Raw genomic sequence first — 12,507 nt, forward strand, 5'->3', positions numbered from 1 at the left:
GTTAGCCGTTCTCAGACGACATAAAACTAGGTGATTTCACTGAAAAAATATCTCGTCATCGTGTTTACTTTTCTCTTTTGCGTCCCATCACACAACTTATGTTCTGAAATCAGATAGTGAACTTGAGTATTTGTTTTAATGTTCCTGTTAATTCATATAGCCTACCTTCTTTTCTAATCGAGGGTAGGTTGCTTTACGGAGTATTTTCGAAAAGACGAAAGTAGCAAAAAACAAAAGTAATCATTACTGTGTGTGTGTGTGTGTGTGTGTGTGTGTGTGTGTGTGTTGAGCAGTTCGTCATGTTATTTCCCTTTTAAAACTTTCTTTAAAAAGAATTCTCAGTTGATAAAGCAACAGAAAAAGCAAAAATAAGTTACTAAATTGTGTTTATTGAGAGCTCTCCACAGCATCTATTAAAGATGCGTGTAGTTTAGGTTTTAGGACACGATTTCAAAAGTGTCTTTGAAAAAGAAAAAAGGACAAAAGTAGTAGTTATGAATAATAATGTGCCTAATAAAATGTATTATCTATTATGTCAATTTATTATAATATAATTACCCTTTTCTAAAATTATTTAAAAATCAAGTGCCAATGGCGTTAGTTTTTGATTACAGGAGGCACACGAGTATTAGCAACGTGGATTACTGTAAGGACATAAATCAACTAGGGGATTGCCTGGAATATAACTATAGAGTCAAATGCGTCAGTTTTATTTTTAAAAAATGCTTAATTTAAGGAGGGCATCTTTATGTTGAAAGATATACATGGGCCAATTTCATAATTGATGTCATATCGATAAAAAATCGCGTCAGCAGTCCATTTGTCAAAATAAATACGCGGCTACCTAATGACCGTGGACAAATAATTTTTTTCATTACATCTCTTAATATATTCTGTATTGAGAAACGGTGGTTTATGTGTGAAAAAAGCTGCTGTTGCGTATTAAATTTCCCCTCTTTACACACTGCCTAGCAGAAGGAGGTACTTAAATAGATAACAATACCAGAAATGTTGTATTTTAATCACAGGCATATGCACTGGTTTAATGCCTATACTATTAAATTTGAATGTAGAGTGCACAAGCATTGTCTTGTCAACATTACTGGAAAAATCACGGGTATTTTATGTAAAATATACTTGGAAGTTAAGAGAAAAAATACTATAATTCACAAGCCATAACTGCTTTCTGGGCACGTTTACTTTTTCTATCAGTTATGATTTATACTAACTACTTTTTCAATACCAAAATGAATACAGATATTAAGAAACCAGGCAAAGAGTAAAAGAAAAAAAGACCTGGTGTTAGGTGGCACAGATGCAGGTGTTTATTCATCAAGTCAAAATGCGGGTATATTTTACTCCATACAGCACTGAGCTGTGATTTTTTCAACAAACCATGTTGTTGGGGACATTTAATATACAATAAACGGTGCATATGGGCATAATTTAACAATTTTGTTATTATTCCAAACTAATTGCTTGTGTAGACGCAATTGCACGCCAATTACCTTTTTTTAACTGTTGGCGTTTTATACAGTTAAAGGTAAGTGTTTGACCGTCACATTTTAGCAAAATTGATCCGATATTATTATCATTACCATGTGTGTAAAGAGCAATATGAGGGCCTTGCTTGGCTGTGGTAGAAAACGATCCATTTTAATCGTCATTTTCGCAAGTATCCAAACCTCTACGGTATTATTTCACACTTTCACTCCTTTTCATCCCAAAATTATAACCCAAACATTCCTCACACAACAGCTATCAGTTAGAATACATTTTAAGAAATGTTGCAATAGCTCGATTTAAAGTAATGTGATTCAAAATATTTTTAACGAAATTAAAATATAACTAATTTGATAACAATGAATCATGGCACAAGGGAATAATTTTTAAAACCACTGAACTTTGTTAATCATCATTCATTCGGTATGTGAGATTTTGTAAAATATGGGACCATGCGTCTAATTTCCAAATCTACTGAGAAGACATCTCTGTTGTGTGCCCCTCCCCACGTGACCACGAGGTGTGTGAGCATTTCGATCAGGTTTCAGTTTAATTGCGTCTCCTACGTCGTTTGAACAGTTGAAATGCTAATATTTAAATCTGCATACGCACTTGCATTGTGGTTCGATCCTATCAAATTTCATCCTGCCACAAAAACAATGGAAATCAATGTGGCGTTGCTAATTTCAAAGAGAGCCGAAAATAGTGCAGGAAATCGACCGGAAATGTAGAGTTACGCCACAGCCGTGCTCAAACTACGTGTAGAATTCAATACTTTTTGAACTAAATAATCTAACCGTATGTAAGGCAAAACGTGTCATATCTGTTACATTGCATGCAACTTGAAATAATTAATTTTATGCCTTTGAATTAAGTTTGGACACTTGTTTGAAATCGTGCTGTTTTATGTCTAATTAATTTGTTCTTAAAGTATGATTGAAAGTACACTTTATGAAGGTCAGTCTTACACCTGATAAATGCCATTTTGTGGCGATTGGAATAAACTAACCGTGAAAAAAATCTTACTTCATCATTTGTCCAACGCACACACATGTGTGTGCACCAAGGCCATTAAACTGAAAATGCACTAAAGTAAAATTCCGAAGTCTTGTCACAAAATAATTGGGTTATCATCCTTCGTGCCATCAATATAACTGGAAGAAAAGTCATAAAAATAATTGTAGCAAGATGTGAAAGCCACAAGCTGGTCTGACGCTGGCGGCCATAGTAACAAAGCTTGCCTCTGTGTCCGTCAGCTCTGGCGTACAGGTTACACTGCTGCTACGTCTTGACGTGTATCACCCTGGGCAGCGGAAACGTAAAGGGACTAGGGGCCTTGTAGCTAGGGGTTCGGCCCACCTCGGATAACACGCATTCCAACAACACCGTCCACATATCTTTCATTCTTTATCTGAATTGCGATGATACTAATCCCCTACTTTTCTCTCATTCAGTTCATTAATTGTTATTGCCTGAATAAAAAAAAAATGATTGATCATTTTTTCTACAACCTGTAATACTGCGGATTCGTGCCAGCAAAGATTTAGGTATTGTAAGTGATAACTGTATGGGGTCGGCACGAAAACCAGTAATTAATAGCTGTATGATGAACTGCAGCGACAACAGTCAAAGAAGCGTCGATTAGATCAAGAGAAATTACGTGTTGATTCCATCGTGACATATACGATCTTTGCTTTACGGTGAAAGAATGAATCTTCCGTTTTCACATATTGTGTGTGGGATTTTTTCCTAATCTAAAAAATAACCCGTTTTAAAACATCCCTGGCAGTCATCTTTTCATCACTGCACGGAAAACTCTCAACTTTTCCGAGCAATATAATGCAAAATTGCGTTTGATAAAGATTAATTTTCCGTTTCTTTTCTAAATCTGAAATGATGATAATGCGACGTGACTGGAACAAAAATGAAAGCGTGTACAAAGACATGAAATAGAAATTTTGCTCTCAGGCCGCCGCGGTGAGCGCTAGTTAGACTTGACAGATAAGGCAAAACACACCCAGGGAAACAGATAAAAGACAAATTAGTGTATGAAATGTGACAGAAAATTAAAAATGAAACGGGATGCCCTTTGATTTACCAAGGTCGGACTTGTCAATGTTTTCTCGCTTTGTAAGCCCGACAAACTTTCAGCAAATGTCTCTGGTTTATGATTGGAGTGTAAAACACGAGGTCCAAGCTTAATTGGTTAATGCCTTTCCTCGGCGGGATCTCCGATTCCAAGTAATTACGTCCTAGCCATTGGATTGTAAGCTGGAATGGCACTCTGTGTTGAACAAATGTCTGAGGCAAACTCAATTTCTCTTTCTCATTATGTCTTTACCAAAATTGACAGAGAATTGAAAGAAACAATTATCTAGAAAGTGCTAGATTTTTTTGTCACAGTAAGAGTTGTTTGAGATTGAAAATGTATTGATTGATGCGATACCACAAAGCGCACGCAAAATAGCGTGGAGTTGCAAAATACAGCAGTCGTTTTGAAATAACTGTGATACGGGCACGACCACAGATTGAATTTTAATTTCATTCTTATCTCTCTCTCTCTCTCTCTCTCTCTCTCTCTCTCTCTCTCTCGTCCTTCTAATTGCAAAAGGTATTCTTTGTATTTAAAACACAAACAGCTGTTGATATTTTATAAATCTGCCTGGATAAAGTACGGGCTAGATTCCTACACCTTTAGCATAACAAACATAGCTTCCACATCAGATTACCAGAGGGATGCCAAAGCTCTGATTTTATTACTTTGATGTTTACGTAATATTGCCTTCGAAATTTATGGCACGCCGAGAACACGCGTTTGATCATAACATTTCAATTAACTATACGGTTTATTTAGATTAATTAGATTTAATTAAGCACGTTGTGATGAAGGCCTCTAAAAACCTCTGATTTTAAGAGGCAGAAAAAATATCACATTGGCCTATCCTCTGCAGCTTGTGTACCCTTATGTATTCAGTTGGTTACAAACATAGCTTAATAGTTCAAGCATAAAGCGATCGGTATTTTCAAAATTTTTACACAAATTTAGAACACAAGTCCAAAATATCTTGATTCCAAACCAATAAATGGGAAATTTGTTGTTAATTGATTGAAATGCAGAATCAGCCAAGCGTGGATCACGTAGCTCTAGAACTCAATTATGTTCGATAAATTCATTTTGTTTAATTACACTTAGTACACTGCGTCGCACTCAGGGTGATCTTAGCAGACTTACATTAGTGTGCTGACCATTACTTTTTTGAATCCATAGAATTCCTTTGTTAGACGCCTTCTTTTATGGTGTTTACTAAATACGTGCATTATATGTGACAAAATCCTAAATCAACTCACACACACAAACTGTTCGAAGGTTCCGATATAAATTGTGATTTAAAAAAAAAACAATTCTACTCATTAACAATATTTTGTCATACACAACGAGTGTATAGGCGGCTTTTTCAGGAAAAAGATATTGCCATTCAGAGTGGATGACATTCTGTACATTACACATTTCTCACGTCAACTTTTTTGTCTTAATGTCAATCTTCTGAAACAGAATCGTTCCTTGTCTACCATAATACTATACTATATTTTATATATACATGTGAACTGATATACAGGTAGAGTGAGCACAGCCGTTGTCTGCTCTTCCGACCCCATGACCATCGGGCACAACTGACACGCCCAGCACAAAATCACCAAGACATCTCTAAGAGATAGGCCACTTTTTAAATACAAAACATTTTTGTCGTAGTTCTAGCTTTTCTAGCCTGATCCATTTTATTCACCAGAGTGTCGGTATATTTTATATTTTTTTAGATATAGGGCTCAGATTTTACGCCCCCCTGCCAGTTCATTGGAGATATTTATTAATAGTGCTCTTTCTATACCGGCAATTACATGGCATTTTAAACTCGTCCTAAAATCTTAATGCATCTTCCTCACGCGATGGTTGACCTCAAGGCTTGTGTATTGTCAACAGCGCTGTAAGATAGTACTGTTTTCTTCATGCTGTTGTACAAAGCAAATCTGTGAAAGCTCAAATGTGTTTTATTGCAACAAACGCCTAATGCATCATAAGCTCAAGTAAATCTATACTTGGGTTGTGTTTTTGTTGTAAATAAGTATCAAACAAAATTAATGTTTATTGTTCTTAAAGCATGAGTTAATTAAATTAAATATAATAGCCATATAAATGCTTAAGTGTATATGTTGAATTAAACGAATGGCTCTTTATACTTACATAAATAGTTGGGAGGGGTAATTAGTGTGGCAAAATTACCGAAATATTATTGCTCGAAAAAATATAGATTGTAATATCTCTTCGTTGGAGGAACGGTTTAACTGTAAAAAGTATGGTCATGATAGAAAATTTCCTTTCTGCAATGTTTGTGTGGTTAACTAAGTGAGGCGATCATACATTGAAAAGACGCTGGTAGATTCAAATACAATATGATAAAAAGGATAATTTAGTTGACATAGTTACTCTCCAACCAGTAAAATAAAAAACACTGAAATCATTTGTGTGCTGCACATTCTCAAATTTAAATATCATATTTTAAAACTTACATTTACGTTTTGGAAACTGCTTTTGTTTTTCTTAAGCTTTTTGAAAGCATTAAATGGATGCAACAGTGAAACGCTGGTTAGTACTATGGCTATTGTTTTATCTGTATTATTTGCTAATTACAAAACAATGTCCTTGGGAGATGCCATTGCTTGAACGGTCGATTGCTCTACTCTGTGCCGATCCTATCACAAAGAGACACGGGGGTTCAGAGGAGGCAAGTTTTTTTATCGCTCATTCAGCCCGCCATCGTGGTATCCGCGATTGACGGTGAGCGTCTCTCCAGTGAAACTTGATCGATTGGCGGGTGGTCGTGGGCAAGCGCCGTCCCGGTGCGGTATAGGGGCCATTATTTGGGCTGAATAGCAGAAAATGATACCAATATATTTCACGAAAGTGTTAAGATTACCTGCTGCGGTGTTCGTGCTCGGAACACGGTTGGGAGATTTTAGATATCAGCAAGGGACCCGTCGTTTGTGCTGAAAATGAATCTGAAGAAACCGTTTTTAGATGACCCCGATAATAAACCTTGCGTGTCGAAAGTAATGTGTACGCCAGCGTCGAAAGTCAAAATGTTTATATCTATGTACCTTAACTTGGCATTTAGATATAGATAGAAATATATATTATTAAGAGGTCTATATGATGCTTTTTATAAAAGGACCAAAAGAGTGTGACCTCTGTAGTTGAGTTTCCATGTAAATGTCCACTTTAATGCGTTTCTTTTACTTTAGAGCGCAGGTTCATTATGATTTATCTCTCGCAGGAGTACAAAAGAACAAAGATTTATCATCGTGTCTTCCTTTTAACACCAGTTAACCTGTACCGGGTTGGTTGGTCTATTGTGCGGATACAAACTGAACTAATCTTCAGACATATACCTCAGCCCGACACGTGATTCCACCCTTAGGGAGAACGATACGACCGCCCCATCTTTAATAATCACTTTGATAGTCCGGGTGTAGCATCCGCCGGCCTTTCTTGTAATTTACAATGAAGCACTTTGAACCCAGAGTAGAGATAATGGCAGAACAAAATGCTATAGTGTACATATATATTACACTTATGTGTATATGCTTTGCCAAAATGATATCTTTCGACTTTTATTTTAATTTATTTGGAATTTTATGCGTTGCAGAAAAAAAGCTGAATATAAATGGAATCAACGACTGAGGAATATACTGCATGTACTTGCACATTTTAAAGCAAGCCTTCGTGTCCCCTTGTGTGACTAGTTTTTTCAGCACTTAGACCATTTTTAACCTCAATTACATGTCATCCATTGTGTCCTTATCAATCACTGGCGTCGGCAACGTATAAAGTACAGTTGTCTCGTTTAGTTTCATATTGGGTGTCTGAACGACGAAACCAATGTGTTTGCATGATGCTGTCATTATTTGGAAGTACAATAAAAATAATTGGCAAAAAGTTTTCCTTTACAATTAGAACTGATTAGTAAAAGCATTCTTTAAATTCAACATGGTACTGGACTCAAGCTATATATTCCATAGATCTGATGGTTAAAACCCTTTCTCGTTGATGCACTTACACAGCACAGGTGTACAAATCTAACGTTTTCTTTATTTGAAATTGTATATTTTGGTCTAGGTAATTAATTATATAATTCGGTCGCTGAAATAATTTCAGATTAAATAACTCAGTTGTGTTAAGTCCAAAGGTATTCAACCTTTACAAAGCTTAATAGGAATTATCTGTATCGTAATTACCTTTCTCTTAAATTTAATTTCCAAAATATTTTCAACGTTTTAAAAATTCGTAATACATATTTGTTCTTGTCTCAAAAGGCTAAATACCAGCAAAACGCACGCCAGAAGGACTATCCTTGCTCAAATTCCTTTCTAAATTTGAACTTTGACTTTGTCGCGTTCGATGCTGCTTCGAATACGAGCTGGGTTCTTGAAGGTAAACTTTGTCATTATGTGAAAAGCTGAATTTTATCATGCTTCATTTATTCCCATCAAAGGGTTATAAAAGCAGTTGACGGTCTGTGTTTTCCACAAGCAAGCACTGGTACCTTGTGCTTTAGAATTCCTCCCAAATTTAATATCTTATGTCAATAACACACAGCCTCTGATGGGGTGATGTAAAAAAGCAAAATTTCCTCTTCATTTACCAGGTGTGAAAAGCAGGTCACCATTTAACTCGTCGTCTGCGCTTTTTTAATTAAAAAATGCAGTAATTTCATAGCGTACTTTAACTACAATAAGCCACGTCTTAAGCAAAGAAAATTCAATGAAGAAACGACAAGTATTGTTCTTTCATAAAAAGCATCTAATCATCTTCACACGGGCCTCAGCACGATGAAAAAGTGATTGTTTTTTAACTGAGCAGTGGGAAATCTCTGGTGATATTATTCACTACAAAGCATACAAAGAGCGAGCTTTAGAGACCCGTTTTTTCATTTTCTACCCAGCAATGCTGAAAGATGGAGTTGGCTTGTGTTTCTTGTGCAATTTCATTATTTTATCCATGCAGTGTTGGTATCTTTTTGCAGCTAACTTTAAATTATGTCGATTATATTTGTTTGTTTTTTTAAATGTATTCTATATTTATATTTGAAGTAAAAAGTGAATCTTTATTTTCTGAAATAGCAGCCATGGTATTATAAGCGTATAGCACAGGTAGAATTAGTTTTAGCAAAAAAGTAGTTAACTATCATCATAATAGGAAATCACGAATTTTGCTCATTACAAACATTACGCAGCCCATTCAGTACTGTGAAAACAGTTGAAACAAGCTGTATTTTTTCCAACCTCAGTGCCGTGCTATGTACATTCATATCTCTCAATTGACATTAAGAAGGACATTTAGGACTTAATTTCCTTAATTTTGGTTCCAGAGTGGATGACGAGATTCACATAGAACTTAAGTACGTGGGTATGGCGGAATGGCCTTGTGTTGAACTTATCTCTAACAATTTGATATATCTTATATGTATATCTGCACGAACTTCTATCTTAGCGTCACTATCACCGGAGAGATTACGCTGATCATAGAATACATGCGAGGCTAATGAGGTGAATTTCCCCCCACTACAATCCATTTCGGCAATGGCGTGTGATGATAAGTTTGAGGCTCTTTTTGGCTCTCAGTCTACGGCCAGTCACACAATCTCCAAAAATACAATCATTGCTGTGTGATAGCACTTGTAAGTCGATTCATTTGTCAATGAAAAAAGTTGACACCTATAGCTTTTGTTACCGAGGCTATGACCTCGTCCTGTACTGTGAGTACCAGCGTTACTGGCCCGTGATATCAAAACGCCTCTGGCGCGGCAATATATTTACAGGACGATTTGTCTGATATTGTCGCAGAACCATAAATGATAACACGTTTGGCAGTAAAACTGAGAGAAAAAGCCATAAAGATCTCACCTGTACATTAGTCGAACCATTTCGGCACCTTCCGTCGTAGATCGTCATCTGAACAATTATTCTCCTTTTTTCTCCGTCAGTTCATCCTTGGTCCTGAAGAGATGCCGGACCGTGCGCCTCGGGAGCAGGCAAAAGTTCAGCTTCCCAGTTTGTAGCCATTGTCTTTCGTGCCAGCTGACAGGTTGCCAGCTACGGCGTCACACGTATTTAAATCTATGTATGAAGAAGGGGCTAGTTTTCCTCTCCGTCTGTCTACTACATCTGTCGGCCTTTACGTTGGTTTATAGAATGAGTTCTTTTCTGATACAGATTCAGTGATATCTGAATTCCATACTGAAAGCCCCACTGAGAATCGAATTTGTTCGATCGGTTTGTCCTACATAATCCTCCCGATAGATATCTGCACCCAAATACCGAGAACGTCCTGTCGTTCGTTTTTCTTGACGAATACTGCGGTTTTGTTTGAAAAATGCCCCCTTAGACTCTACCTTATCCTTTGCCACTAACTCGTAACTGAAGACAGATGAGCAGCGTGTGTCGATTTAACAATTTGAACTTCATTAGAAATTTTAATGAATGTTTAATAAAAGCACTGATATATATCAATGGGCGAATTGATGAATATTTCATGCCTTGTAATTTAGAGAGCAATTGTTGTATTAAGGCTAATCTGTACATTTGTTTATTTGGCTCAGGGTACAATATTGTGCGGCTCCGGGGAATCCTAAGACGAGGAACGCTTGTGACTTTCCATAAATTTAGTGGGAAATCAGACAGAGAAAATAGGCAGAAGGCGCTTTCTATTTTAGAAGGCAAATTGTTAAGGCATGCAGGTCAGGTCTTAAGGAGTCTCCTAAGATCTAGTCAGAGCGAGGCATGAACTATAAACTCCATGTAATGGTATCATCTGTCTCTTAACGCATTGTTAAGCTGCTATATGCTCGTGTGTCAAATGGGCTCTAATTTGGCGCACGTGACCCAAACGATCGACGTCTGGTGATCAACCGTAGCAGATTTAATGCTTCCAATATTTTCCTGGGATCTGTCTCAATGGTTTTGAAATAAGCGAATGAATTCATTCTAATAAATATACATGGAAAATATTGGGAATCAAATACTAACTACTGCACTCTAAAAATCAAACCAATATTAAATTGACTTTTAGATGGCAAAGTAAATCTAGATGGTGTTTCTTTAAATAATGTATTGTATATATTATACTAAAACACACTTAATGCTCTAAAACTAGCATCTAGCAAAATAAATAAATAAATAAAAATAGAAAACAGCGAAGGAGTGTAGAATAGAATTCTCTGTGCTGACGCAGATGTTAGAAATGCACCAAACATTTTGTTTTGCTTTTAATCGTCAAAGTTGAGGAAAATGAGTGATTTCTCACTTCCTTTGAACCCCGATGTTAGGCCATAGAAAATATGAAGATTAATAACACGACAGAACTTGCTCATATGCTGCTGGATTGAAAGATTTCTTTGTCGGGGAAGCCTACAAATATGAGTCCTTTGAGACAAAAATATTTGATTTATATTAGGTTTAGGCAATACCTCGTAATCATTAATAGCGTGTTAATGTAATAATTCAATAGGAAGTGATGGGAAGGCGGGGGCCAGATAGTACTGGTCATCTGTGGTCATTGAAGTCTATTGATTAATGACCACCTGCCCCCGGCCAGAAGGCCCAATTTCTTATCCCTACAGTCGTGTGCCGTTACTTCAATTATTATTACGACAGAAGTGGAATTTTATTGGGTACATCTCAATTAGAACAGGCATATCAAATAAGTAAACAAACGCGGTCGCGATAGTTATTTAATTTAATCGTCCTGGTTGGGCAATTAAAATAACAAATTAACGATTTGGAATATCAAACTTGAAGAGTGAATTAGCATAATGTTGGGCGACTATGAAAAACTAGTGCATTTGGATTATTAAGGCGAAGGAGTCTGCTGCAAAAGTAATTTTTATCACCTTGCCGACCTCTGCAGACAAAATCTGTCTTTCTTCTCTCAGTGGCCAGCTAGCCTAAGATTCTGATAACGGTTTTATTTGAGATACGAGAAGATGAAGATAAATTTAGACAAATAATTAATGTTTTTGCCCCTCGACACCTCATAATGGTCCAAGACGATTGATGAATTACACGATAATTTCATTGTCTTTTCCCTTGGTTCTGTGCCGATACACATATGATATATTTGAAGATAGATAGGAGCACGGGTTTTATAGCTATAAATTCCTTTGCAATGTGTCGGGACAGCGATAGGTCATCTGCACAGTAGATAAAGTCATCCCAACTTCACAAAGCCAGTTGTCGAGAGAAATAAATCTCATCCCCTCGTTATCAGTTGCTTTGTTTCTGTAAAATTATGCTGCCTTGTAATGATATGTTAAAAATCAAGATAACTGCGAAATGCAATGTCGAGAAACCATGCACCCCATGCTTACTTAGCTCATTGTGCGAAATAAAACTATATGAAATTTAGGCTGTGATTTGAACCAATATAAAATTAAGAAGACAAATTACTTAACACATCTTACATTTAGAAGATAATTCTCAGTTAGCGTGTCATTTAGCATGTTATTTAAATGTCTACTTGAGTGACAGCACCCTCATGTATCACATTAACTCTTGAAAACTAATAATACGATTAAACATTCATGAAAAACCACCATCATTTTATACATCATTGAAGACATGCCGGGCAGAACTAACAAGTTAAAGACACAAATTTTGAAGTTATTTTATTCAAAAAGCAAAATTTAACCGGCATAAGTCTGTGACTCAATGTCCTTTGTGTTAAAAAAACCGGTGTACAATTAGACTGACAGGCAAAGCTAGTATGTCGAAATGGTCCCGTCTCAAGTGCTGGCAAATGCCGGAGAGAGCCATGTTTTTCTACTGAAGTTAGCTTACCGCCTTATCTGAAGAAGTTTATATGATCAATTGCCAGATCAATTTACGATGGGCAATAATAGTATCAAAGAAGGCCAAACTGTTATTTCGTATTATTTTCTTTCCATCTAGTTA

Source organism: Lingula anatina, chromosome 1 (genome assembly GCF_051362555.1).
Source record: "Lingula anatina isolate TDL-2025a chromosome 1, LinAna3.0, whole genome shotgun sequence".
Lineage (NCBI taxonomy): Eukaryota > Metazoa > Brachiopoda > Lingulata > Lingulida > Lingulidae > Lingula > Lingula anatina.